Raw genomic sequence first — 15,212 nt, 5'->3', positions numbered from 1 at the left:
CTTCACCCAGTCTGAGGTACACATCCGGTTGACCCGGCAGTAACAATCGCAGAGGTGCTCCCCTTATGCCCTAGTAGGGCATAAATACAAGAGCCAGGCAACCCAGCTTGGCCAAAACTTAAGTCATATCGATGCATATAATGGTGAAAAAAGGGTACATGCGGAAGTATAACACATGTGTTGGGCGTGAGTCCCAGGTAAATAATTTAAGCTTCTGTGAAAGAAGCCCCCAGGTATGGAGAGTGCGGCTAGCGCATCTGTAATGTACAAGTGAGGCACAAGGTGACCCTTGAAGGCCTAGAGAAATAATAAGAAAAAGAAAGAAAGGGAAACAAGACAGATGATGCATATGCAGAAAATGGACAAAGGGAGGGGACTAACATAGAGTCCAGTGCTAGGCGTAGAATCTTCGGAGCCTGGCTGCGTTCCATGGGTTTGGCTCAAGTCGACTAGTCGATGCATCCCGCAGTCGGTACGCTCCACCGGTCAGAACTTGGTCAATAATGAAGGTACCTTCCCATTTGGGCTCAAGCTTGTTCTTTTTCTTATCCGGCAGGCGTAGAACTAGTTCGCCAACGTTATAAGTTTTGGCCCATACTTCTCTGCTTTGGTATCTACGAGCCTGTTGTTGGTAAAATGCGGAACGAGCTTTGGCTACGTCGCGCTCTTCCTCCAAGGTGTCCAGACTGTCCTGCCGATCGAGCTCGGCTTCTCTTTCTTCGTACATGCGCACTCGAGGTGAGTCATGAATTATGTCACAGGGCAAGACTGCCTCTGCGCCGTACACCATAAAAAATGGTGTATATCCGGTACTACGGTTCGGTGTGGTCTGCAGCCCCCAGAGTATGGAGTCGAGCTCCTCTACCCAGTGCATGTCAGACTCCGTTAAGGAACGCACTAATCTGGGTGTAATGCCGCTCATTGTAAGACCGTTTGCTCGTTCGACTTGACCGTTGGCTTGTGGGTGATAGACTGAAGCATAATCGAGCTTGATGCCCATTTTGCTGCACCAGAGTTTTACCTCGTCGACCGTGAAGTTCATGTCGTTATAAGTGATGATGCTTTGGGGAACGCTGTAATGGTGTACAACCCCGGATATAAAATCTATCACCGGTCCGGATTCGGCTGTTTAACCGGTTTAGCCTCTATCCATTTGGTGAATTTATCCACCATGACCAATAAGTATTTTTTTCTTGTGGGTTCCCCCTTTAAGGGGTCCAACCATGTCAAGCCCCCAGACCGCAAAGGGCCATGTAATGGGTATTGTTTGGAGGGCGGCGGGTGGCATGTGGCTTTGATTTGCAAAGAGCTGGCAATCGGCGCAACATTGGACCAAGTCTTGTGCATCTGCCCGAGCCGTTGGCCAATAGGATCTTGTACGGAAGGCCTTGCTTACAAGAGCCCGGGCTGCGGCGTGATGACCGCCGAGTCCGGCGTGAATTTATGCCAAAAGATTCCGCCCTTCCTCTTCGGAGATGCACCTTTGAAGGACTCCGGTAGTGCTTTTCTTGTACAATTCTCCCTCATGAACCCTGTAGGCCTTGGATCGCCGCACTATGCAGCGTGCCTCATTTTGGTCCTCCAGAAGTTCCTGTCTAGTTAGGTAGGCCAGGAATGGTTCTGTCCACGAGGCAATAATGGCCATTATTTCATGGGCTGAAGGTGTTATTTCTATGGCGGAGCCTCCGGTTGTGTCAGAGAGTTCGGTATCAGGTATTTTGGCCGGGTCCGGACTGTTGTTACCGGTGTCCCCTTCCCATGCTACAGATGGCTTGAAGAGTCTTTCTAGAAATATGTTGGGAGGGACCGCGTCACGTTTTGCGCCGATGCGGGCGAGGATATCCGCCGCCTGATTGTTTTCCCGAGCCACATGGTGAAATTCGAGTCCCTCGAACCGAGCTGACATTTTTAGGATGGCATTTTGATAGGCTGCCATTTTCAGATCCTTGGCATCAAAATCTCTGTTTATTTGGGATATTGCGAGGTTTGAATCCCCACGCACCTCCAGGCGTTGAATGTCCATGGAGACTGCCATCCGAAGACCATGCAACAGAGCTTCGTATTCGGCTGCATTGTTGGAATCTGTATACAATATTTGCAGTATGTACCGAATGGTATCTCCGGTTGGGGATGTCAGGACGACGCCAGCCCCTAGACCGGCCAGCATTTTAGAACCGTCGAAGTGCATGATCCAATTGGATTATGCGTCGTACTCTTTAGGGAGTTCGGCCTCCGTCCATTCAGCGACGAAGTCGGCCAGTACTTGCGATTTAATGGCTCGGCGATGTTTGTATGTTATGTCGAATGGGAGGAGCTCAATGGCCCATTTGGCAATCCGGCCCATAGCGTCGCGGTTGTTGATAATATCATTAAGTGGCACTTCCGAGGCTACTGTAATCGAACACTCTTGAAAGTAGTGTCGCAGTTTCTGTGATGCCATGAATACCGCATATGCTATTTTTTGGTAATGCGGGTACCGTGATTTGCATGGAGTGAGGACAGTGGATACATAGTATACCGGCTTTTGAAGAGGGAATTTGTGTCCGTCCGCTTCCCGTTCGACAACGAGCACCGCGCTTACAACTTGATGAGTTGCCGCAATATACAACATCATTGGTTCGCCAATGTTCGGTGCGGCCAGGATCGGGTTGGTTGCCAGAATGGCCTTTATTTCTTCCAATCCGGTTGTGGCCGCGTCCATCCACTCGAAGTGTTTGGTGCGTCGAAGGAGGCGATAAAGGGGTAAAGCCTTTTCTCCCAAGCGGGAGATAAAGCGGCTTAGAGCCGCCAGGCATCCAGTTAGCTTCTGGATTTGTTTGAGGTCTGTTGGGGTAGCCAACTGTGACAACGCTCGTATTTTGGCCGGATTAGCTTCAATACCTCTACTAGAGACAATGAATCCCAGGAGCTTTCCGGCTGGTATGCCGAAAACGCATTTTTCCGGATTGAGCTTGATGTCATATGTTCGGAGGTTGTCGAATGTGAGCCTCAAGTCGTCTATCAAAGAGTCGATGTGTTTGGTTTTGACGACCACATCATCTACGTATGCCTCTACTGTTTTGCCGATTTGTTTCTCCAGAAATGTCTGAATCATGCACTAATATGTTGCGCCGGCGTTTTTGAGCCCAAAAGGCATTGTGTTAAAACAGAAGGGACCGTATGGCGTGATGAATGCCGTTGCGGCTTGGTCGGACTCCGCCATCTTGATTTGGTGGTAACCGGAGTATGCATCGAGGAAACACAATGACTCGTGTCCTGCGGTAGCATCAATGATTTGATCGATGCGTGGGAGGGGGAAGGGATCCTTTGGGCAAGCTTTATTGAGGTCTTTGAAGTCGACACAAAGGCGCCAAGATTTGTCCTTCTTTGGTACCATCACCAGGTTTGCTAGCCAGTCCGGGTGTTTTATTTCTTTGATGAATCTGGCCTCCAATAACTTGGCTAGTTCCTCTCCCATGGCCTGTCTCTTAGGTTCAGAGAAACACCGAAGAGCTTGCTTGACCGGCTTGAATCCCTTTAGGATATTGAGGCTATGCTCGGCCAGCCTGCGTGGGATTCCTGGCATGTCTGAGGGATGCCAGGAGAATATGTCCCAGTTCTCGCGCAGGAACTCTCGTAGTGCGGCGTCCACGGCGGGGCTTAGCTGTGCCTCGATGGAGGCTGTTTTTGTAGGGTCCGTTGGGTGGACTTGGAATTTGACTATTTCATCCGCTGGTTTAAAAGAGGTGGACTTGGATCTCTTGTCGAGTATCACGTTGTCCCTATCCACTGTGGAGCGTAGCTTAGTTAATTCCTCGGCCGAGAGGGCTTCGGATAATGCCTCGAGGGCCAATGCGGCTGTTTTGTTTTCGGCGCGGAGTGCTGTGTCCGGATCGCTGGCGAGAGTGATGATTCCGTTGGGCCCGGGCATTTTGAGCTTCATGTACCCGTAATGTGGTACGGCTTGGAAGATTGTGAATGCCTCCCGTCCTAAAAGAGCGTGATAACCACTGCTGAACGGGGCCACTTGGAATGTAATTTCTTCGGATATGTAATTATCCAGCGTGCCGAATACCACATCTAATGTGATTTTCCCAGCACAGCGTGCTTCCCGACTGGGGATGATTCCTCTAAAGGTCGTGCTACTTTGCTCAATGCGGCTCCAGTCTATTTCCATCTTTTGAAGAGTTTCCTCATAGATGAGGTTTAATCCGCTGCCGCCGTCCATGAGTACCTTGGTGAGTCGAAAGCCGTCCACGATTGGAATGAGGACCAGTGCGGCTGGTGCTCGGGTTGTTCGGAATTTAGGTTCGTCACTGGCATTGAAGGTAATAGCCGTGTCACTCCAAGGATTTATTGCTGCTACATGGCAGATTTCGGCCATGCTGCGGAGTGTTCGCTTGCGTCTATTATTTGACGCGAAGGTCTCAAAGACCGTTAACACCGTATTGTTGTCCACGGGATGGTGCTTTGTGGTATTTGGGAGGAGTAGATCCTCACCACTTTTGGCCATCTTCCAGAGTATCCAACATGCTCTAAGGTTGTGCATTGGTATTGCATCCGCTATACTATGAATTTTGCAGGGTCCGTTGAGCCATCCCTCCGGTACGGTTCCTTGCCCCATAGAGGGCTTTTGCTTTTTGGTAGTTAACCCGGGTGTATTGTGATAATGCACCCTTTTATTTCGTACTGGGTTTGTGTTCAGGGTCGGACTATCCCAAAAGTTTGTTCGGTTTTCCAGGCACTTTCCATCGCACAGTACTTTCGTACTATGGATGCCAAGTCAGCGAAGCGTGTTATCTCACGGCGATTTATGGCGTTAAGGATTCCCTTGTCTGTGCAATTATTGTGGAAAAATAAGATTGCGTCTTCCTCGCGACAGCCCTTAACCTTGTTCATCGCAAGGAGGAATCTGGCCCAGTAGTGATGTACTGTTTCATGGGGCTCTTGCCTGATGTGGGAAAGATCGCTTATGTTTGGGTGGGTCAGTGGAATTGAATCTGAACCCTCACCTGATCTGGGATCCAGGGGCCGAGGAATTTCCAATTTTGAAAGTTCCGGTTCTGGGGTGTGACCCGATAACCCTAGCCCGCTGCCTGACTCTAAGTTCAGGGATTGGGTGTTGTCCTCCCGCGAACGGGCGTCCGACTCAGAGAGCTCGGGAATCCGGACATAGTTGGTCCTCAAGATGGAGGAAAGGTCGCCGCATTGTTCCTCCACCACTGCAATATGATGGGTGACCGGTGGAGAGTTAATCTCCCTTTGATCGGGTTTAAGCCCAATCCGATCATAGTCCATAGCGACTCCCAGGGCGGCGATGCGATCTAAGAGCTTGTTTAAGGAGGCGAGCTCTATTGGATCCATCTGTTCGGCGAGTGCCGATTTGACGTGGAGGCTGTTTTCGATGACCCGGGAAGTCATCGTCGACGCGACGGCCGAACAGGCGGTCATGATGAAACCGCCTAGCTGGAGAGTTTGGCCGACAGCCAAAGCTCCCTCGACAGTAGTGTCGTCTTTAAAGACAAGACGAGACATCCTTCCTTCTGGTGACGGCACAGAGGAACTCTCAATGAAAGCACAAATGTCGGTGTCAAAACCGGCAGATCTCGGGTAGGGGGTCCCGAACTGTGCGTCTAAGGCGGATGGTAACAGGAGGCAGGGAACACGATGTTTTACCCAGGTTCGGGCCCTCTTGATGGAGGTAAAACCCTATGTCCTGCTTGATTAATATTGATGATATGGGTAGGACAAGAGTAGATCTACCACGAGATCAGAGAGGCTAAACCCTAGAAGCTAGCCTATGGTATGATTGTATGTTGTCCTACGGACTAAAACCCTCTGGTTTATATAAACACCGGAGAGGGCTAGGGTTACACAAGGTCGGTTACAAAGGAGGAGATATACATATCCGTATTGCCTAGCTTGCCTTCCACGCCAAGTAGAGTCCCATCCGAACACGAGACGAAGTCTTCAATCTTGTATCTTCATAGTCCAACAGTCCGGCCAAAGGATATAGTCCGGCTGTCCGGAGACCCCCTAATCTAGGACTCCCTCATCCACCCTGACTCAGAATCTAGAGAGTCTTAAGAGAATCTTTGAGACCAAACTTCATGACTTGGATGTCAAGGTGACACAGATTCAGACTTCCGTGAAGAAGATCCAAGAAGAGCTTGAGGATAGGAGTGACAAGACTACTATATATGCATATCAAAGGGTGCCCAGAAGGCAGAGGTCTGCAGCAGTGCTAGTGACAGACACTAGAGCTACTACTTCAGCACCTGCAGCCACAGCTTCAGTTGCCCCTCCGGTTGCAACTCCACCAGCTCCTTCAACCTCAATAGATGCATTTGTCGCAAGAGTCCTCTTCACGCCACCTCCCGAAGATCAAGCTTAGAGAGCTGCATAGCACTATGTATTTTCGAGCTTTTTGGTAACTTGTTGCTAAAGGGGGGACAAAGTGTATATATCATAGGCTTTGAGAGAGAGAGAGAGAGAGCTTTGCTTCTTTTTTTGCCCTTTTACTACTCATTTTCTACTTGTTTGTTAGCTTGCTTGGATGATACTTTATGGTTATGTGTGTGAGATACTTGTATGGTCATGTAAGATGATCATTCACTTTGTCTTGGTGATGAGTGTTTTTATTATTCTATCATTTTGAGCGCTCCACCAAGATGTATGTGACATGGAAGAGTAATCCATGATCCTAATCGATTGTGTATTTGCATTCAAAAGCAAATTTTAAATAATGCACAAATTTAGGGGGAGCTCTTACTTATCACATACTTCTCAAAGCGATGATATATTTTATTCTTATTATCATTTGTCGAAGCTTTGATCTATATGTTGCCATCAATTACCAAAAAGGGGGAGATTGAAAGTGCAACTAATCCCTGGGTGGTTTTGGTAATTCTTAACAACATATACCTCATTGGACAAATATTCTTTCAACATAATCATTTCAGAAAGTTCAATGACTGGCATCGCATGAACTAGAGATGTAGACCCCTCAAAATGCTAAGGACATATATTGGCTCAAGCTCAAGACTCTACATTTTCATTTTGGTGATCCAAGATCACATTGAGTCCATAGGAAAAGCCAATACTATTAAAAGGGGATGAGGTGTTGCTAAATGGCTTGCTTGCTCAAAATTCTTAGTGATATGCCCCAAAAGTCCTCAACCACTTTCTCATATCCACATTTGTCCCAAACCAAAAGTCAAACTTGGCACCACCGATTTGATCTATCCGGCGCCACCGAGTTCACTTGACATAGCCATAGCCAGAAATCCTAATCACTTCGGTCTCACCGATAGGGATCTCGGTCTCACTGAGATGGGATTGCAAACTCTCGGTTTCCCTTCGTAATATTTCGGTCCAACCGAAATGAGTGATCGGTCCCACCGAGTTCAAAATGCAAACTCTCTATTTCCTTTTCATAATGTTTCGGTCTCACCAAAATGAGCGATCAGTCCCACCGAGTTTGCCTGGCCAACTCTCTGTTTGCCTATTACAGAAATCAGTCTCATCGAGTTCATGTGATCGGTCCCACTGAGGTTACATTATGCCCTAACCCTAACACAATTGGTCCCACTGAGTTGACATGTCGGTCCCACCGAAAAGCCTAACATTCACATTTTGAACTAAATCGGCCTGATCGAGTTTCAGTATTCGGTCCCACCGAGTTTCAGTATTCGATCCCACCGAGTTTGGTAAATTGTGTGTAACGGTTAGATTTTGTGTGGAGGCTATATATACCCCTCCACCCATCCTCCATTCGTGGAGAGAGACATCAGAACGTGCCTACACTTCCAACATTCGTTTTCTGAGAGAGAACCACCTACTCATGTGTTGAGACCAAGATATTCCAATCCAACAACAAGAATCTTGATCTCTAGCCTTCCCCAAGTTGCTTTCCACTCAAATCATCTTTTCACCATATCCAAATCTGTGTGAGAGAGTTCAGTGTTGGGGAGACTATCATTTGAAGCACAAGAGCAAGGAGTTCATCATCAACACACCATTTATTACCTTTTGGAGTGGTGTCTCCTAGATTGGTTAGGTGTCATTTGGGAGCCTCCGTCAAGATTGTGGAGTTGAACCAATGAGTCCATAAGGGCAAGGAGATCACCTACTTCATGAAGATCTACCCAAGTGAGGCAAGTCCTTCGTCGGCGATGGCCATGGTGGGATAGACAAGGTTGCTTCTTCGTGGACCCTTCGTGGGTGGAGCCCTCCGTGGACTCGTGCAGCCGTTAGCCTTCGTGGATTTAAGTCTCCATCAACTTGGATGTACGATAGCATCACCTATCGAAGGACGCCAAAAATATCCGTGTATACATTGCGTTTGGTCCCTCCAAACTCCTCCCCTTTACCTTCATATGCAATGATTTACATTCCGCTGCTATACTCTTAGAATTGCATGTGTAGGTTGATTGCTTGACTTGTGATAAGTTGCTAAAATCTACCAAGACTTAAAATTGGGAAAAGGCTATATTTTTATTTGGTCAAGTAGTCTAATCACCCCCCCCTCTAGACATACTTTCGATCCTACACCTTCCAACGGAGAGGGGAAAGGGGAATGAGGGGAGAGGGAGAAGGAAAGGGGGGGCGCCCCACCCCATGTCCAATTCAGATTATTGGGCATGGGGGAGGCGCGCGCCTCCTCTTGTGGCCTTCCGCCCTCTCTCCACTATGGCCCATGAGGCCCATTAACTTTCCCCGAGGGGGGGGGGTTCCGATAACCTCCCGGTACTCCGAAAAATCCCAGAACCTCTTCGGAACCATTCTGGTGTCCGTATATAACCTTCCAATATATGAATCTTTACCTCTCGGCCATTTTGAGACCACTCGTCATGTTCGTGATCTCATCCGGGACTCCGAACAAACTTCGGTCACCAAAACACACAACTCATAATATAAATCGTCGTCGAACGTTAATCGTGCGGAACCTACGGGTTCGAGAACTATGTAGATATGACCGAGACACATTTCCGGTCAATAACCAATAGCGGAACCTGGATGCTCATATTGGTTCCTACATATTCTACGAAGATCTTTATCGGTCAAAGTGCATAACAACATACATCATTCCCTTTTTCATGGGTATGTTACTTGCCCGAGATTCGATCGTCGGTATCATCATACCTAGTTCAATATCGTTACCGGCAAGTCTCTTTACTCGTTCGGTAATGCATAATCCCGCAACTAACTCATTAGTCACATTGCTTGCAAGGCTTATAGTGATGTGCATATTTGTGACGCCCCTGATTTGATCATACACTAATCATACACACAAACGTGTACGATCAAGATCAGGGACTCACGGGAAGATATCACAACACAAATCTACAAATAAAATAAGTCATACAAGCATCATATTACAAGCCAGGGGCCTAGAGGACTCGAATACAAGAGCTCGATCATAGACGAGTCAGCAGAAGCAACAATATCTGAGTACAGACATAAGTTAAACAAGTTTGCCTTAAGAAGGCTAGCACAAACTGGGATACAGATCGAAAGAGGCATAGGCCTCCTGCCTGGGATCCTCCTAAACTAATCCTGGTCATCGTAGCGGCCTGCACGTAGTAGTAGGCACCTTCAGTGTAGTAGGATTCATCGTCGACGGTGGTGTCTGGCTCCTGGACTCCATCGTCTGGTCGCAACAAACAGGTATAGAAAGGGGGAAAGGAGGAGCAAAGCAACCGTGAGTACTCATCCAAAGTACTCGCAAGAAAGGAGCTACACTACATATGTATGCCTTGGTATCAAATGAAAAAGGGTAGCATATGTGGACTGAACTGCAGAATGCCGGAATAAGGGGGGATAGCTAGTCCTTTCGAAGACTACGCTTCTAGTAACCTCCATCTTGCAGCAGCAGAAGAGAGTAGATGGTAAGTTCACCAAGTAACATCGCATAGCATAATCCTACCCAGTGATCCTCCCCTCGTCGCCCTGTGAGAGAGCGATCACCGGTTGTATCTGGCACTTGGAAGGGTGTGTTTTATTAAGTATCTGGTTCTCGTTGTCATAAATCAAGGTACAACTCCAGGTCGTCCTTTTACCGAGGGACACGACTATTTGAATAGATCAACTTCCCTGCAGGGGTGCACCACATTTCCCAACACACTCGATCCCCTTTGGCCGGACACACTTTCCTGGGTCATGCCCGGCCTCGAAAGATCAACACGTCGCAGCCCTACCTAGGCACAATAGAGAGGTCAGCACGCCAGTCTAAATCCTATGGCGCAGGGGTCTGGGCCCATCGCCCATTGCACACCTGCACGTTGCGAACGCGGCTGGCGAGCAGACCTAGCAACCTCCATTACAAAGGAAGTTGCGTTACGCGGTCCAAACCGGCGCGCGCCGCTCAGTCGCTGATGTCACGAAGGCTTCGGCTGATACCACGACGTCGAGTGCCCATAACTGTTCCCGCGTAGTTGGTTAGTGCGTATAGGCCAGTAGCCAGACTCAGATCAAATACCAAGATCTCGTTAAGCGTGTTATTTTGACATAACCGCGGACGCCGACCAGGGCCAGGCCCACCTCTCTCCTAGGTGGTCTCAACCTGCCCTGTCGCTCCGCCTCCAAGTAACAGTTGGGGGCCGTCGGGAACTCAGGCCCACCACTACCTGGATGGAGCCACCTGCCCCTTCAGCCCCCACATCAGAATCACTTGCGGGTACTCAACGAGCCGACCCAACTTTAGTCACCACCTGTATAGTATGTATATATGTATAAGTATATACCCATGATCACCTCCCGAGTCATCACGTCCCGATAGTATAGCATGGCAGATGGACAAAAATGTAGGGTCACTGATGATAAACTAGCATCCTATACTAAGCATTAGGATTGCAGGTAAAGGTAACAACAATAGTAGCAAGGACAGGCTATGCATCAAGATAAGATTAACGGAAGCAATAACATGCTACACTACTCTAATGCAAGAAGTGGGGAGAAGAGTAGGCGATATCTTGTGATCAAAAGGGGGGGCTTGCCTGGTTGCTCTGGAAAGAAAGAGGGGTCGTCAACAGCGTAGTCGATCGGGGCACCAACAACAGCGTCAGCCTCGTAGTCTACCGGAGAGAAGAGGGGGAAGAAACAATGAATACAATGCAAACAGATGCATAACGATGCATGACATGACAAGTAGCGGTGCTAGGGGTGCCCTAACGCGGTATGAGGTGATACCGGTGAAGGGGGAAACATCCAGGAAAATATCCCCGGTGTTTCACGTTTTCGGACAGATGAATCGGAGGGGGAGAGTTTCATGTTCACTATGCTAGGGATGCGTGGCGGACGAACGGACAGCATATTCAGATTCGTCATATTTTTCTGATCATTTTTCATATATAAAACTTTTTCATCTGAGTTACAAATTAATTTTTATGATTTTTCAAAGTTATAACCTTTTTTGGAAATTCCTGGGATTAAACATAATTTGAAAATATACATGAAAATGCTAGGTGCACCCGGTCCAGTGCACCCAGCAATGCACCAGAGGCTGACAGTGGGGCCAGGTCAATGGCACAGTCAGCAGTTAACTGGTCAGTTTGACTAGTCAAAGGGGTCCAGTGGGACCCCCCTGTCAATGACTAGGCTAGTCCAGTCAGCAGTTTGACTTGGTCAAACTGGACAGGGGGTCCACCTGTCATTGCATGATATTTAACAGAGTTTTATTAGTTAATTTAATTAGTAGTGAAGGCCCACATGTCATCTATACATAGACTAACCTAACCATTAATCATTTTCTAATCTAAACAAGGGACTAGCCCCAGCGGCCATGTCCCAAGCCGGCTACTAATGTGATTTAGCACGCACATGCGAGAGTGCATGGCGGCCTCGGCCATCAGCGGCAGCAGCTTGCACTAGCGGCAGCAGTAGCGCGGCTGCAAAGCAGAGCAGCGGCAGCTAGCAAAGTAGAGCAGCAACAGCAGTACGCATGCGGACACAGCGCCGGCGGCCACGCGCAGCAGGAACGGGAGGCGGCCAGTGGCACGAAAGGTAGCAGGAGCGCGGTCTGTGTGTGGGGCACGGCCGACTGTAGTGACAGCGCAGCGGCGAGGCAACGCGCGGGGCCGCGGGTGGATAGCAGGGGCGCGGAGCGGTAGCGGGCGACGTCAGGCGACACGCACGCACTTATGTACGCGTATGCGCGAGCTCAGATGTGCTCGGGGATGGCAAACAGTGACGAATCAAAGCGAAGTAAAGGGGAATTCGAAGGAGAAGCTCACCATAGATCCATTGGCACGCCCGGGGAGGGTCGGGGTGGAACGGAGAGGCGGTGGTGATGGCGAGACGACGACGGCCGGACGAAGAAGACGAAGACCGCGTCGGCTACGCAGCTCCCCGCCTCGTTCCAATGCCCTGAACGGACGCGGTAGAGCACGTCGAACCTCCAGGATGTGCTCCCGGACGCCGGAGAGGCCGGTGGATGCGTCAAAGATGGCGAGGCAGCGGTGACCGCGTGAGCCTGCGAGCTCAAAATCGAGCCAGAGGAGAGGGGGCCGATGGGGGTCGAGGGGGGAATGAACGAGGGCGAGCTAGGGTTTCCAGGGGACGCCTTAGTAGGCCGAGGGAGGGTGCAGATGGCCGGCACGTGGCCCTGGCGCCATGGATGGCCGGCACGCACAGCTCTGCCTCTCCCCTGCGAGAGGTAGGGGAAAAGGCCGGCCAGTTGGGCTGGGCCTTGTACAGTGTTAGTACTGGGCTTAAGTGAAAAGGGGGGTTTCTCCTTTTCTTTTCTATTTCTTTATGTTTTTTCTATTTTCCAATTTAGCTATTGTTTTTCTAAATAGTTTAGTGATCAAATGAATTTTGTTAGTTATGAAACTTTGCACAAAAATGATATGAAATATTCTAGGGTTGCACAAAAAGTAATGAGGGCATTCGCAATTTATTTGATTTTTGGCTTGAATTTAAATGTGTTGAACAGGTGCTGTTAGGTCTGTTTTAAATACTTTAGGGGCATTTTAGCAACTCAAATAATGTTTGTTTATACATGTAAATTATACAGTGATTATTTTCAACCCAACGCACATTTTTTTGTTTTACCGTTTAAAGAAATATTATTTGACTTGAAATTTAAATTTGAATTTGACTTCGATTTTTATTAAGTGGCAATGTGCATAGTAATCATGATGACATGCCCACCATTAGGGGGTATTATTGTAGCATGATTCTCGGGGTGTTACAAATCTCCTCCACTACAGGAAATCTCGTCCCGAGATTTAAGAGGGGGAGCAAGGGGGAAGGGATTTGGTTACGAAATTCTAACGAGTCTTCTCGGTCTTGGTTGCTCTTCTTGAAGAAGTCGATCCATTACATTGACATCTTCATTTCTCTGCATCAATGTCTCATGATGAAGTTGTCGTCCTTTCTTCAGGATCTCCATCGCACTTACGGAAAAGATAAGGGGGGGAAGACTCAGGAAAGACAGAGCTCCACACACGTTAGGTACTTAGGGGCTATCTTAGTGAACATCTCTCGAGTTGAAATTCAAGAAAGTCATTGAGAGCATGGTAAAAAGGCGCAATTAGAAATTTCAAGCGGATAGGCAATCGTTCGTTGGCTCAAACAAAGTGTGAAAGGGTTTTAGCACAACAGGAATAATTATTATGTCTGATACCAGAATTGATGATCTCTTGGAAGGGTTCTCATGAATTACATATGAGGCCAAACATGAGCAATAACTTTTAGAAAGTAGGGCATACAGGAGAGTCAGGTTTCGATCCTGTGGAACTGTGGGTTATGGGCCCACCCTGTGGGTTAAAAGTAGGAAGGGCGGTGACGTCTTGCACAGTCATGTAAGCAGGGCATGTCAGAGGATAGCCCGTCAGTTATCGGCAACAACATCGGTACCAAGGGCGAGGGACGAAGAGAACCATTTTCCTGCTCATTGAAACGAGGCGGACCAATAGGCAAGGTTCTCGTCCATCGGTGGCTACCGGAATGTCATCAACAGTAGAAACAGGGTCTCACTAACAGAGTTGTACACCGAGGTGTTTACATAAGCAGTGAATTAATACTGCTTAGATCATATAGATCACTACAAAGGTTAAACCAAACAATGGAAAGGAAGATATGATTATCAGATTAAACAGAACAATGGAAAGGAAAATGTGTTTAAACACATATTTCAGGGGTATATCCTTCCCAAGGGCAAGCAGAGCATGATATCCCTGACGGGATATAATGTAGAAAACCCTTTTAGGTAAGGGGAGAGGAATTTCATGACATTACCCAAACAACGGTGCTAGAATAATTGATAAGAAAATTTAGCATTGTGCTTCAAATTTTCTTATTGCAAATCGGAGTACCACAGACATGCTTCGAGATAGCATTGACATGGTTATCAAGTAAGGGTCAGAATTTGGATGCACAAAGGATCCATCAGAAAAAAACTTATAGAATAAGTCTTACAATTTCCTCATGGAAGAAAGGATAACCTTGTTGAAAGGGATTCTATAACAATAGGGCCTCCGGCCAGGTGTTCTAGGCATGACATCACCTTACCGGGTCATATAATGACCAATTTTTTAACCCTTGAAAATATGTTCCAACCATCATATCTGACCGACATTCACATCCAGTTGGTGTCAGGATACCTCGGACTTAGGATGCCTGAGAATAAAAGGTGCAACACAAATTTACGAGATGACATTGTAAGATTCTCGGGAAATGAACTATGGAAGTGAGTTCCAAAACAAGAGTTCATCATTAAACCAAGGAGAGGATGAGGAGGTGGCTGAAGGACTCAACGATAATTCATTGAGATTTCCAAAAGATGGATTTCCACGATTATGTGAACAAGGAGATAACGTTTGACAGATCAAATGATATAAGGATGTATGCTCAAGAAAACATACACAATTTAAACATTAGTTGAAAAGTGCACCCGAAAATCTGGACTAGGTACCACGATCAATGTTTGAATGATGATCAGTTAGCAATAGACTTAGAATGAAGCTATCGACCATTAACGTCAAAGCAATAGGGTTGCTAGAATTTTTGAATTTTACATATCACAGACCATTTGTCGGTATTCCGGTTAGAAACAACATGAGAAAGAATGGCGATGGTGAGAAGTATCACTATACCAAGAATTCTTAAGAGGTGGTGAAACTCTCACGACATTCTTGACATAAAAGATGGTAATACTCCAAGGTAAAGAACAAATGTTAGATAGCAAGGATCTCAAGGTATAACACGAAACACGAACAAGTTTGTGTTGA

The sequence above is a fragment of the Triticum urartu genome, chromosome 2, assembly GCF_003073215.2.
Source record: "Triticum urartu cultivar G1812 chromosome 2, Tu2.1, whole genome shotgun sequence".
Lineage (NCBI taxonomy): Eukaryota > Viridiplantae > Streptophyta > Magnoliopsida > Poales > Poaceae > Triticum > Triticum urartu.
Note: the sequence above shows the minus strand (reverse complement) of the source record.